The following is a 15,754-nucleotide window of genomic DNA, read 5'->3' on the forward strand; positions in this document are numbered from 1 at the left end:
TGCAATCCAACAGGCAATTAGATATGTTCATGTAATACACAACACAGACCTGAGATAATCTGTTTTCTAGGTAGACTTGTGTTTCTGATATGTGAAATTGAGGGGTCAGACGTCATAAGATTCTGTTACTAAAACTAATCTGGAAGCTTTGAATGCTTTGGAAGTACAGCCTTTATTATATCAGTGGGGACATTAGAAATGGAGGAATTGGCCTTTCCCCCAAACCTGTCCTGGTTGGGTGCTTTAAAGTTAATCAGATTTTTTAAGTAGAAATTTTCTACAAGATGCAGATCTTGAGTGATTTTTCTGTATCTGTAAGAATATTCAGACACCTTTACTATTATTTAGATAAGAATGTCACTCCTTTAGGAGACATAAGGGGAATTGAGGAGGATTCATATCTGTTCAAGGGACCAAACCTTCATCATGCCTGTTGTATACATTAATTATTGATTAAAAACCCTAGAAAGAATTCCAGAAAGAGATAGCACAAAATATGCTGCTGTAAAAAAGAAGGAACTTTTACCATTTACAACAGCATGGATGGAACTGGAGAGCATTATGCTAAGTGAAATAAGCCAGTCAATGAAGGAAAAATACCACATGATCTCACTCATTCATGGATAATAAAGACCATTATAAACTTATGAACAAAAATAGATACAGAGGCAGAGCTGCCTCAAACAGATTGTCAAACTACAGCGGGAAGGCCGAGGAGGGTTGGGGGGCAGGAGGGAGGGGGGTAAGAGATCAACTGAAGGACTTGTATGCATGCATATAAGCATAACCAATGGACATAAGACACTGGGGGGTAGGGGAGGCCAGGGGATTGTCAAGGGCGGGGAAAAAAAGGAGACATATGTAATACTCTTTGTAATACTTTAAGCAATAAAGAAAAAAAACACTAAAATAAAATATTAACTTTAATCCAGGATTTGTTCTTAATGTTTATATCTCTCTGCTCAATTCTCAAATCTCTTTCAAATTACCTTAGATTTACATATATTTACCAATAAGATTCCCACTGAATGCATACATCTATATATATAAAAGGTTAATATGCTAAGTGTCTGTCCGACCAGTAGCTATGACACACACTGACCACCAGAGGGCAGACGCTCAACTCAGGAGCTGCCATGATGCACACTGACCATTTACAGAGAAACTGTGGACCTGGCACCCACAAAGCAACATTCGGCTTCCCCTGCCACCACCCCAGAGCAACACCCCACCAAATGACAGCCAATGCTGCCAAGACCCCATGGTGCAAAATGCAGCCCACAGCCCAGCCCAGCCCAGAAATGGTTGCTGTGGGCGCCGGGTAATGACATCACATAGCAACACCCAGCTTCCTCTTCCTAGCGACTAGCCTCCTTGCAGTTTTTCCAGCCCAGGAACAGGACTTGCTTTATAGCCAGGTACAAACATTTTACACTGTAACCAAATGTCTATGAAGCGTTTTCTTGTGCCTGATCTCATTTGATCCTTACAGAAGTCCTGGAGTAGGTAGATAGGAGACTCAGTAGAATCCTATTTTCTTTTCATTAGCCAGAAAATGGAGATTTAGAAAGTTTAGAAACTTGACCCAACTGAAAAGAAGTAAGAAATGGTGGACCTTGAAAATGACTTAAGGTTTTCTCACTGAGCAGAATATAGTCAAGCAGTGTCACAGTTAAATATTTTACCCTTTGTTCTCCCTGCATGATCTACAATAATAATCTGCTTCGTGTTGATATTTACTGCTGTGTTGCTGACAATTACCTGAAAGAGAAGTTGGGGTGCTTCACTGGGCTGGAAAAAGTTTAGTTAAATCAGAAAGCAGGTCTAATTAAGCAAGTTTATTCTAAATCTATAAAAGGCTAAGTTGACTCACACATGCACGATATATATAAAGCTCTCACTGGTGCCAATCACACCCATGTGTTTCGATCTGTTATTGAAGATCGTGAATTTGGTTGACACTTCTATTTTAGAGAAAGGGCGAATAGCAATATTAAAATATTTCTTCTAACTAATTTCCTTTCAATGTGTATAAATTCATGCACCAGGCCACTAGTATTTCTATAAGTTGAACCTCTAATTAGAAAATATAGCTTAATCAACATCTAAGGAAGTCACTTTGAAAAAAATCATATTGTCTTCTTGTTCAACCTGTCAAATCTTTCCCATATGCTAAGGAAATGACTACTGAACTTACACCTTTAAGAGACCCAAATCCAGAGTATCAGATGTAAAACAGTTGACTAAAAGGCAGAATTCCCTTTCAAAGCATTGTATCCCCTTCAAAGAAAGAGGGTTTATGTATGTATTTTTCATAATTAATTGATTTTTAATATTTTGTTTTATAATTATATCTTACGAAAAATAACCTTAAATCCTTCAACCACAGCTGAAATATGACTTTTGTTTATTGTTTGATTGAATATTTCTGTGCAATTTATACCAGACTGATGCATACAAATGTAACAAAATAAATCTGAGACTTTTCCCACTATCATCTTTTCTGTAGTGAGAAAGGTATTATTCTCAATGTGCATTCATTTTCCTTGAAGTGCTCAGAGAACTCTGAATGTTACTTTTAGAGAGAGAAGTGACCATTTGCCAATCTAAGGGCAAACATAATGACACACAGCTTTGGCATACTTGGCATCAATTAAGTAATATTCAGCTCAGCTATTATGTTAATAATAAGGCAATCTTATTGCTCTCTGAGGTAACAATATCATATAACCACCAAACCTTATTTAAATATAGGTGAGAGTGGCAACATTATTCATTCAATAGAAGTTGGTTGTGTATATATTTTGGCAAAGTGCTATATTAGGTGCTGCCAGGGAATAAAACAACTTTTGCCCCTGTTTGAAACACCTTGCGTGCATGTAAATGTGAATATATCCATCTTTTAAAAATCACCATAATATATGCACACAGTAAAAAATGAAATAGTAGAAAAATTAGAATGAAAAGCAAGAAAACCTCTCCCTACTCCTTCCTATTTCCCAGAAGCAACCACTTGTAAGCTTTTTTGTTTTGTTTTCTGACAGTTATTTCCCTAATTCTAAATAATATTCTGGACCACTGTATCTTAACATAGGGTCTGTTGACTCTCTGGTTTGAAATATGAAAATTTAGTTCATTTCTACTTTCTTCAATTTTCCCGCCTATTCCAAAAGTTTTTTAAATGACTTTCATTTTAGTTTCTCTGTTACCTTTATATCTTTTTACAATACTAGAGGCCCGATGCATGAAATTCGTGCAAGGGGCTCAGCCCTCGCAACCCCGGCCCTCTAACCCGGCTTTGCCTGGCAGGTCATGCAGAAGGACATCCGGAAGGTTGTTCGGCTGTCTGGTCTAATTAGCATATTACACTTTTATTATTGTAGATATGTAAACCTTGTTTTCTGATTCCATCAACTTTAGATAATATCTCTTCATGCTTGAATATGTAAGATAACAATGACTTAGATTTTATTGGGCATTTTCTGTGTGCCAGACACTGTTCTAAACATTTACATGAATGATGTTATTTAATCTTCATAGCAGTCCTATCTTTCCCAATTTACAAATGAGGTGTGTGTGTGGGAGGGGGTGGGGTGGGACAGGCTTGCCTAAGGTCTCAAGGTCAGTAAGGTGGCAGAGGGACCAGAAAAATCTGAATCCAGATCCAGAAAGCTCTACTGTCTTCCACATGAGGGTATCAGTGTCCCCTACATATCCTCCCCACTTCCACTCCCACCTTATGTCAACCAGACCTGCATTTTTACAGCATTAAGATAAATAATATTTACAGTCTGTCATGTAATCACATTTAAGTCTGCTCATTTTTTGTAGGTCAGTTCTAGAGGTTGAAAATTATTAAGTACACATACATTGTGACTATGTAACTATTCCCAAGAAAACCAAGAAATGTGCCACGTTTACCTTTTCTTCTCCCAAAATACTTGCAGTCCTTTCTCCATTCATTAGTCATTCATTTTTTTCATTTATGTACTCAAGAAACACTTTTTTCAACATTCAATATTATTTTATATTAGTGTCAGGTGCACAGCGTAGTGGTTAGACAATTATATAATTTACACAGTGATCCCCTGATAATTCAAGCACCCACCTGGCACCATACATAGGTATCACAATATTGAAAGCTTACTAAGTGTTGGGAATTGGGGAGGGGAGGTGGAGATGAATACAATGAGAAATACAACGTTGTCTAACCCATGCCTCTGCCCTTAGGAATTTATAGTGCAGAATTTACACTATACCTGGGGTCAAGCTGGATTTGAGAAGAGGGAACATAAACTGGAACTTAAAGAATGATGAGAATTTGAAAAGGGGAAGAGGGTACATGAGGAAGTGATACTAAATGGACAATGAGATTGTGAGTGAGCTGAGATTTTTTTTTTCCTTAAAGAAATGAGATTTTTGAAATGAGCGGCCTGCTGTGAAGCAGGGGTTTGCAGTAGTGAAGAGTGGCAGCTGTGATTAGATCTCATCTGCATGTTGAGAAGGGTACCACTCTGATTGCTGAATGGAGGATGGATTTGAGCAGGATAAGACTTGACATTTATCATTAATATACACACCCAATTTTGCTGTTGAAAATGTGATCAGTGAATTCTTCAGCGCATTCCAGAGCACCAAGTGGTTTGGGGGGATCATAATTTGAACTTGGAAGTTTAAGAATCCCACTCCACATTTCTTAAACTCCTGAGTACTGTATCTAAGTGGTTTATAGAAGTGCTGATGTACAGTGGTACCTAGTCAAGTGGAGTTTGGCATCAGACAGCTTTGGGTACAATCCTTAGTTCTGCCATTTACAAACTATGATCTGAATGACCTCTCTGAGTCTCCAATTCCTTCTTTAAAAACTACAGATAAAAACTGTTTACCTCATTATGTTGTTATAAATGCTAATGAAATAGTCTCAGTATCTCAGTAATAATCATACAAGGACCCTCCCAATTGTTTTTCCACATTCTTTGACTACCTAAACTATGATTTGCTTAATATTTGTTAATAGTGTCCCACTTTTAAAAACTTAAATGTATTCACTTAAAAAAACATATTTTTTTGAAGTGCCAAAGGTAGAGAGTTTCATGACTCCAATGAGAAAGGGTAGCTGGGGGAAAAAAGACTCTAGAAGTGTGAGGTCAAGACAGAGACATGTGGGTCTGGAGCTGCTGTGACAGGTCCCAGAAGATGAAGACAACAGCAGGAAGGCCCTACCAGATGTGAGGGCAGTGGGACCCTGGTGTCTGGCAGCACAGGGGAAAGCAGTGTGTGCCGGCCTGGGAGTGGGTGCAGGTGGACTGGTGACAGGAACCCCTGGAGGCCATGGAGGCTCTGCAGTCAACAGAGGGCTACAGTGAGGGTTGTGGAAGGTAGGATGAGATGGGGGTAGGGGAGAGATTAAGGCAAAATGGTGGATTTAGAGAGGAGAGACTCCAGGAGATAGTGGGGGTTGGTCTTGAAAAAAGAAATATTTATGTAAAACAAGTGAATCATAAGGTTCTGAGAAGCATAAGTTAAGTATCAATTGTGTGACTCATTAACTACTAAAAAGTCAACCATTTACCAGATAATGATGGAGTCTCTTTTAATACCTTTTGTTCAGAACCACTCAAATTTCAGATAATTTTTGTTAAAAGCTCCAAATCTCAGGGCTGGCTGTTACACACTGTGATACTTGCTCATAGCTGCTTGGTTTAGCCTGATTCTCAGGTCACCTTTACCCTGGTCAGTGGCTTCAATTTCCCAAGTAAAAAGGGATAAAGGACTTAAATGTAAGATGGGAAACCATAAAAATACTAGAGGAATCCAAAGGCAACAAAATCTCAGACATATGCCGAAGCAATTTCTTCACCAATACATCTCCTAGAGCATTGGAAACTAAAGAGAAAATAAACAAATGGGACTACATCAAAATAAAAAGCTTCTGCACAGCAAAAGAAACAATCAACAAAACAACAAGAAAGCCCACTGCATAGGAGAACATATTTGCCAATGTTATCACCAATAAGGGTTTAATCTCCAACATTTATAGGGAACTCATACAACTTAACAAAAGGAAGATAAACAATCCAATCAAAAAATGGGCAAAAGATCTAAATAGACACTTTTCAAAAGAGGACATTCAGAAAGCCAAGAGACATATGAAAACATGCTCCAAGTCACTAATCATCCGAGAGATGCAAATCAAAACAACAATGAGGTACCAGCTCACACCTGTCAGAATGGCTGTCATCAACAAATCAAAGAAAACGACAAGTGCTGGAGAGGATGCAGAGAAAAAGGAACATTCGTGCACTGCTGGTGGGAATGCAGACTGGTGCAGCCACTATGGAAGACAGTATGGAGTTTCCTCAAAAAGTTAAAAATGGAACTCCCATTTGACCCATTGATCCCACTGCTAGGAATTTATCCCAAGAAACCAGAAACACCAATCAGAAAGGATATATGCATCCCTATGTTCATAGCAGCACAATTTACCATAGCTAAGATTTGGAAACAACCTAAGTGCCCATCAACAGATGAATGGAATAGAAAACTGTGGTACATCTACACAATGGAATACTATGCTGCTGTAAAAAAGAAGGAACTCTTACCATTTGCAACAGCATGGATAGACCTGGAAAGCATTATGCTAAGTGAAATAAGCCAGTCAGTGAAAGAAACATACCACATGATCTCATTCATTTATGGATAATAAAGACCACCATAAACTGATGAACAAAAATAGATACAGAGGCAGAGCAGTATTAAACAGACTGTCAAACTACAGCAGGAAGGCTGGGGAGGGTTAGGGGGTGGTGTAAGAGATCAACCAAAGGACTTGTATGCATGCATATAAGCATAACCAATGGACACAAGACACTGGGGGGTAGGGGAGGCTGGGGAAAAAAAATATAGTCAATAGTATTGTAATAACAAAGGTGTCAGATGGGTACTAGACTTAATCAAGGGATCCCTTCATATGTTATATAAGTTATATAAATGTCTAGCCACTATGCTGTACACCTAAAATTAATACAAAGTAATACTCAATGTAAACTGTAACTGAAAAATAAAATTTTAAATAAATTTTTAAAAAGGCAAGTTTTAGTTCTTCTTCTTCTTCTTCTTCTTCTTCTTCTTCTTCTTCTTCTTCTTCTTCTTCTTCTTCTTTTATGTTTTATTGATTTTTTTACAGAGAGTAAGGGTGAGGGATAGAGAGTTAAAAACATCGATGGGAGAGAAACTGAGAGAAAAACTGAGAGAGAAACATCAATCAGCTGCCTCCTGCACACCCCCTAATGGGGATGTGCTCACAACCAAGGTGGTACATGCCCTTGACCAGAATCGAACCTGGGACCCTTCAGTCCACAAGCCAACACTCTATCCACTGAGCCAAATCGGTTAGGGATGCTTCTTCTTCTTCTTCTTCTTCTTCTTCTTCTTCTTCTTCTTCTTCTTCTTCTTCTTCTTCTTCTCCTTCTCCTTCTCCTTCTCCTTCTCCTTCTCCTTCTCCTTCTCCTTCTCCTTCTCCTTCTCCTTCTCCTTCTCCTTCTCCTTCTCCTTCTCCTTCTCCTTCTCCTTCTCCTTCTCCTTCTCCACAGAACTTGTATGACAATGGAACTTAGTAATAGTGATAAAGCTTTATATAAATTGATTTAGTCTACTGTTTATGGGAGTAATTTGCTGGTTCAAGCCAAGAATCACAATATAGATTGATTCACAAATCACACAAGTTATTTCAGAATGAGAAAGGTATTGGGATGCTTTAAGTTGCAAGTGTGTTTTGATTATAAAAAAGTAGTGGGGAAAATTACCGCAGGTAAATGCCAGCAGGATTGTCACAAGGGCATTGGCTCTGCCCCACTGATCTAATAGAGTGTTGAGCCCATGAGCTTTGGGGTTAAGTGCACTTACTTCAGTTAAGTTCTGTCGCCTCAACTTCCTTATTTGTGAAATGGGGATGATGAATGTACCTACCTTGAAGGGCTGTAAAGCTGGGATCAAATGTGATGGGGCCTGGTACACACTAAGTGCTCAATATATATTAGTCATTACTGTTATTGACGGTGACTAATTTTAGCAGTAGCATCAGAGGAAACATTGCCAAACTGGATTAAGGCTTTCAGAAATAACTTGCAGTATCTTTGGTGCTGCTTATGAACCTGGAGACTATCTCCATGAAATCCTTAAATAAGCATCTGATGTATCAGTTAAAAAACACTTAGATTTTTACCTAATTTGCATTCGGGTCCTCCAATGATATTGCTCTCCAGAAATCCTCCCTAAGAGAGCTCTTTGTTTTGCCTGAGAGTGAGTTGCAGACTGCCTGGCTGAAATGTCTTACCTGTGTTCATTATCTCTGGGACATCAACATGTTTGCAGAGAAAACTCCCACTGAAGCCAGCTGCTTCTGGAAGCTGTGGCAGGTATGAAGACCAGTAGATTTCACGGTCATGGACCTTTCTCACACCTCCTATGCTGTGATATCATTGGATGCATTATATGTGAGAATTTATTAAATGATATTTGTCAGTTCAAAGAATGATTAGGAGGGCTGTAGAAATGGATTGCTACCCTTCCGGGAGGACAACATCTATAAATCAGCCAACGAATCACGTCAGGATTGTGACCGTACGATGACTGCTCTCTTCAGTAAATAGCCTCTGCCTACCCTCTTGTTTTAAAGAAAGGTCAACTCAATGAAAGTTGCAGCAAATATAATTGTCTTCATTATGTGACATTTCTAGTGATGTTTCAGCTAGGGGTGTTATAAAAATATTTAATAATCAGTACTACAGATGCCACAGACCAATTAGAATGGTGGCTGCCTTAGTTCAGAGCATGGCCTTGGATGCCCAGCCGGCCAGGCATTAAACCGTTGGTTTCCGGTTGGTGAAGAAGCCCAGAGCAGTGGTATGAGGTGAGATAGGGGACTTCTGGAAGACCCAGGGGAGACACTAGGGAGACCAAGATGGTGGTCTAGAGACTTGTGGGCTCAGGAAAACCATATGGAAATACTTCAACATTTTAGCAACTGGAATAACTATACTGTGCATATCTGTTAACTATCAGCCCTGGTTTTGACACTCATCAAAGTTTCATGACCTGGAGAACTACACAGCTCTCCTGTTTCTGAGTCCAGCTCTGGGTTTCAGTGATAGTGAGAGATCTACAGAGGCTGAAAGGCAGATATGTCCATATGATATGTTCTGTTTACACTTGAGAAGGAAACATGCCACACACACATATGTGTGTACACGTGTGCATGAGTGTATATATTTGCACTAATTACCAGAGAACTGAAAATTCCCTTCCTCTGCATCTTCCTATTCCCTTATACCTAAAGGGGACTCAGATTCACTTGATTGTGAATGCAGATCTAAGTGTGGCTCAAGCTGTTGAGTAAGTGGTAGAGAGTGGAAATAATCCAAGGGGAGTCAAAGTTCTGCTGTAATCGTCTCTGATAGGGGGCCAAGGTTTAAAGTGTGTCATCACCCTATTTTCTTGGAGCAAAGTGCCTGGTTTCTGTGAGTCATGGAAAGGAACACAGTCTTTACCCTAAAATCAGAGGTTACTATGCAAGGGAAGCCCCATGGGGAGCATTGGTCTGGTCACACCTCTGCCCACTCTGTTGGGTTGACTTTTCCCCCAAAGCCTTCCCGATAAATAATTTTTTCAAGAGTGAGAGATACAGTGCATCCTATAAAAGTAGTTTTGACAGAATTGTATACATTCCCGGAGGTCACTGTCAATGGATATTTATTCAATTTTCCTCATCATTGATATTTTTATTGTTGATTCTATTATAGATCCCCCCCCCAATCCTTTGCTCCCCTCCACCCTGCCCCCGCTCCTTTTAGGCATTTACCACATTATTGTCTCTGTCCATGGGCTATGCATATATGCATATATATTTTTTTGGTTGATCTCTTTCCATCCTCCCCACTTTCCTCCCATCTGAGATCTGTCAGTCTGTTCCACTTCTCCATGTCTCCGGTACTATTTTGTTCGTCAGTTTATTTTGTAGTTTTCCACAGAGAAAAAGGCTTAGTGGTTAGTATCATCATTAGTTGTTATAATAATGATGACGCAAACATACAGTCTGTTCTTCTACAATGTGTGTTTTTAATGCTGATTTGAGCATGTGTTGAAAGAAAAACTAAAGCATAGTAAATATTTTAAGAGTTCATTTGAGCAACAGTCAATTTGAATTGGGTAGCATCAAACCATTGGAAATAGGAGTGCTCCACCAACAGAAGATAGTGGAAAGAGTTTTTTTAGAGAAGAGATGGAAGAAAACAAAGAGATGATTTGATTGGCCATAGCTTAAGTGGCTACCTTATTTGGAAAGCCTAGGTAACTGTTTGTGATTGGTTGTCCTTAGAGCTCGATTTCTTAATCTTAAGGCATTTACAGGCTTAGGTTTTGGTTTGCTTACCTCAGTTGCTCAGGTATTAGAACCACCCCAGACTAAAAGACTCCTTGTTTAATTAATTTAACATATGCGCCTTGTAAATTGGAGAATGAGATCAGTGTATTGTGGAAGAATACACTGGGTGGGTTCATACACAATTTTGCCCAACATGTCAATGTTTTAAAGTCATTAGAGGTAAGTTTTCTCACAATTACAGAAAAAGCTTCACAGTATATTAAGACTTTAAGATAAAAGCTAAAAATCCTGCAGAAATGCCTTTTCTTTGTGCAAAATGTGACTTATCTTCAATACCACTACATTTTCTACTATGTTAAGCTCTCCAGGGAGTTTCAGGTAGAGATGAAGAAGCCTAAAATATTTACCCCACATTAAAAATAGAAATTAAGGATAAAGAAGGCTGCTCTTAGATTGTATTTTAAATTTTGGTTAAACTGATTATTATGGGTGTGCCTGTCTTTAAGGCTCTTTATTTTGAAAGACAAAGGAAGCATGACTCCAGAGTAATAGGCCACAGGTTGGGATAACTGAGATTCTGTGGCAAATGTCCATGGAAATGTAACCATGCTAGTATAATGTCTTATTAGAATTCTAATTGGTTTTATTAGGAAGATGACATAAAAGTTGTACTGATTTTTAATACTCTGCCCTTAATACTAGTTTTTTTCCATAGATCCTGCTATTTTTAATGTGCAATTTTTACAAAATCTAAAGTGTTTCAGGAACACATAAATGATGTTCTTGTAAGGGTCTATACTGTATTTATCATTTGAACAAAAAAGATGAAAAGAAAAACCAAGAGTGCTCAGGGTGACAATATTGGCCTTCAATGATTTAAGTGTACAAATCTGCTTAATTTGATTTGCTTATAAATCCAAGTAAAATTGTGGGCTGCAGACCACTTCCTCAGTATCTGTTGCTATGTATTTGGGGTGTCTATAGAATAAAAAATACAGTATTAATTTGCATCAATTTTGCATCAATGACCACAACCTTCTAGTCACCTTTACTACCTGCTAGATGGCCACTACACTGAGTGCTTTGAATCATCATGTCATTTGTTCTCACACCTAGGAGGCCAGTACTATTACTCCTAGTTTATAGATTAGGAAAGTAAAGTTTTATATGTGTGTGAATATTCAAGACTAGGGGTCAAGGGTTAGAGCAGGATTATTTCATTTAGGACGAACTCGGAAATGTCTGTGATTATAGATTTCTTCCAGTGTGTTGATGTCCTTCAAAAATCACCTTTTACTGTCCTTTGTAAGTGAACACTTCCTTCTCTTTGGGCACAAATGCAATTGCTACCACTACTAACAGTTTGCTTACCTGTCTAAGATTATCCTTTCTCAGAACTTTTAAGTACTTTGAGGTTGACTGGTCTTCAGACTTGTAACATTGCCTCTTATTATTTTAAGCACTCTGCTCATAAAACAAATGTTAAAATACTATATGGAGAAAACCATCTTTCCAAAGCCACATTTTATAGTTACTTCCAAATTCACATCTTCCAGTGGCCTGTGTAGGAAAAGAGCTTTGCCTTTCTAAGTTTGTTCCCTAGTTTACAACCTGAATAAATACAACTCATATTATCCAAACCCTTGCCAGGGGGAAAATGGGCCCACTGTGCCAAATTAGGTTGATTATAGCTGCCCCTATGACCTAACAGGTGCCTTAATATCTCCAGTTCTTGGCCTTTGTCCATTTGCACACACTTCTAAATAGAGTTAAGTATACAAGCCATTGAACTGAGCTTTGAATAACTTTTTGGACTCTGTAGTGTACATGTTCTTAATATGTATGAGACTAATTGGTAAGTTTAGCCTCTCTGTTTTAGCCTCAAATAATCAGATGTCTGATCTATTTCTACTATAGTCTAGACCCTGATCTAGATCCCTACCTTCTACCCACAGGTTATGGAGAGCAAACATCTTCCCTGGAATCAGTGACCACAGTCCTGTCGTTGGAGCATACCAGTTGGCCCTTCCTTTCTCTGTGGACTTCTAGACCTGATTTTCTCTTTTCTTATAGCAGAGCCTCTGGTCTTGAGCCCTTATCTATTTAACTCTGTACTTGTCGAATGAATGAACAAATACCATACTACCAGCTGAGTCCAGTCTCCCACCCCTGCCCCTGAAGTGAATCAAGAAGCATAATTTAAAACAGTTCACCCAAGAGAATATTTTCGTAAAATATCTCTAGAAAATCACATTTAAAGTCATCTACAGCCTACTACATATCATTCTGCCTTATTGTGAGTAGGGTACATTCATTTTTCAAGGTAGATGAATCATAAGGTAATTTAAAAACAGTTCAATCCCTGCAGCATTTACAGAACTAAGATTAAATGAAAGGCAATAATAATTCCCTGTCAGGAGAAAATGAATCTACTCATCTTTCACATTGCCATCTGAACATTGTAAAACTTAATTAAAAACAATGGGATTGTAATATAGCTTTTGAAAAGGCCTATTTTAATTGTCAGACTTAAATATAAAACTTTGCATCTAAAATAAGTTTTTTTTCCCCAAAAGTAACAATGCACTAAATTTTATTTATGGAAACACAATACCAGTTGTTGTTAAATATAGGTATTATATCTTGCCCTAAAATTTTAACTAAAAATTTTTGGATTTTTGGGAATGAATTTTTTTCAATAGTTCTTGCAAAAAAACTTAAGAATAGAACTTAAGTTACAAAACTAGATATATGCAAAAGTTGTACTTTTATTTCTTTCTATAATTGATTTCTATCTTGTGCCCAAAATCCAGCCAGTGATAGCAGTCAAAGAAAGATTTTTCTTAGTCAATTCTGAGATTACATGTTTATTACTATCTGGAGGTGGGGACAGCTTTATGTTACACTCAGATAGGGGAGGTTGGGGGGTAGGGATCTGGTCCTCAGAAAGCATTTATCTTCGCTGACATTCCCTTCTCATAAAAGTAGTATTATCCATCTATGTTTCTCTGCCAGGTTTCATGCTCCTGAGTATATAAGGCCAGAAAAAAATTATCAATACTCTACCTGTTGGAGCAAATCAGGGAATCTAATCTCCTTGGCCCATTGTAAAAAAATTAATTAATTAATTAATTTTAAAAAAAGTGGGGGTTTGTAAGTGAATCAAGTTTAGGCTTCTTCCACAGAGAGAACACAGTCAGTACTTGTTGATGGATGAGTGAATGAACAAATGATGAATGAATCAATGAATGAATGAATGAGTTAATGCTGCCATTGCTACACTGTTGAGGAGCTTCTTTGATCCTTTCTCCACATGGCAGAACCACTCTAAGCCTATTTTCTTTTTTAAAAATATATTTTATTGATTTTTTACAGAGAGGAAGGGAGAGAGATAGAGAGTTAGAAACATCGATGAGAGAGAAACATTGATCAGCTGCCTCCTGCACACTCCCTACTGGAGATGTGCCGGCAACCAAGGTACTTGCCTTTGACCGGAATCGAACCTGGGACCTTTCAGTCCGCAGGCCGACGCTCTATCCACTGAGCCAGACCGGTTATGGCTCTAAGTCTATTTTCACTTGCTCTCTTCTCAGCTGTCAAAGGACTTGCTGCTTGCTCTTCACACCACCATTTCTAATCAGTACTGTCCTTGACATTGGTCTCCTTTGCTCTTCCTATTCTTTTTGTCTTTTATATTTCCTCTGGTTCTTGTCCTTTTTCCTATGTGCCTCTCCTCTCCTGAGAAAAGGTTAAAATGTCACTGCCATTTTCAGCCAGAGTGATCATGTGCTGCTGGCCCCAGCACAAGGCACACATGGTGTTCTTTGCCTGCGCTTGGCTGTGCACCTGCTGCTCTGATCCTGGAGTGGCCTGACATTGCAATCTCTTCAGTTCCAAGGTTCAAAAGGTGAACTGCCAGAAAGCAGAGATCCACTCACCATCCTGGCTTGCATACAAACTTATAGGACCCTGGAAAAGAAAAAAAGCAGCATCAGAAAAATGTAGGACATTACCTATCAGTCAAGCAGTCCAGGCTAACTACGGTAGTAGACCATGCTAAACACTGATCTAAGTCTGCAGAAGGCTCCAGACTTTTGTTTTCCTCGTTGTCTATTTTGTAATTAATTCATAGATTCTGGCGTCCCTGTTCATTCCTCACCAGTGAAAAGAGCCATGGGCTACAAGGCCTAATGCAGTCTGATTAAGGAAACCAAGTTCGCCCATTTCTCAAGCTGATGCTTCAACAGAAACAGAATTATTTCGTAGGAAATTACTTTCAGATAATCAGCTCTCAGAGTCATGCCTTCAATTAAAGGAAAAGTTTAATTATTATAAAGCATTAATTAAATATAGACCATAATTTAATTATGCTGGACTTTTAACAACCTGAAACCTTTTTAATCAGAAGTAATTTTCATAGGTGCTATTTATATATTCAAGTATGTATTTTTGAGGGAATGTAAAGAAAACTGAAAGAAATTTAAAAAGATAGTTTTGAAGAAGAAAGAAAAGTGGAGGAAACTGAGCACAGCAAAATGTTTTCTGACTCCCTCCAACTATGATTAGTTCTAGGACTCTAGAGTAGCATCTTACAAAATGTGGGCTGCTCATGTGTGACGGACGGGGGGAGGTTTCTGTGGGAAATAGGTTGGGAAAACAGTGGCCTCAAAAGGGTTGAAAAGTCTAATTTTGAAGTTTTATTTTTTGTAAGCCTTTAAGTCACATACCAACCAATATATAGTATAAATCCCCAAGAAAAAGAAATGCATGTAGCATTTCCCAGGGCTATTCAAACAGAATGGTAGAAGATCTTGTTGTGTTGGTGTTCTATGGAACACACTCTTGGAAGTCTACACTATATATATCATAAAATTAATTATCAGGGCACATTGAAATGTGGTTTTTACACTACAGGGACAGTTAAAAATTGATAACGGAGCAACACAAGGGCATAAAGAAAGAGCTGTACTGAAGCAATTGCACTTGGTACAACTTCATCAGAATCCATTTACACATGTCTTGCTGGTGTTACTAAGTTGCTAGATAATTATGCAATGTTGATGTGTACATTTAGCAGAAAATTAGATGAGTTGTTTTTAAAATCAGTGAGATTTAATGCACATAAATCTTTCTTAGATCTTTATTGTTCAAGCAAGTAAGGGTTTATTTAAACATATTAAGGGAATTTCTATTTCCATATTACAAAATATAGTAATCAGAACGTTAGGCTTAAAGAGTCCAAAGGAAACATCCCCTAAATTTTGAGTCTTTATTACCATAAGAAGGTTTCATCAGGAAAAAGTTTCTCATAAGCATCCATTTATTTCTCTCAACTCTTCTTATTCACAAATACTGGCCTTCAGATTATCTTTA

Source organism: Myotis daubentonii, chromosome 4 (assembly GCF_963259705.1).
Source record: "Myotis daubentonii chromosome 4, mMyoDau2.1, whole genome shotgun sequence".
NCBI classification, from domain to species: Eukaryota; Metazoa; Chordata; class Mammalia; order Chiroptera; family Vespertilionidae; genus Myotis; species Myotis daubentonii.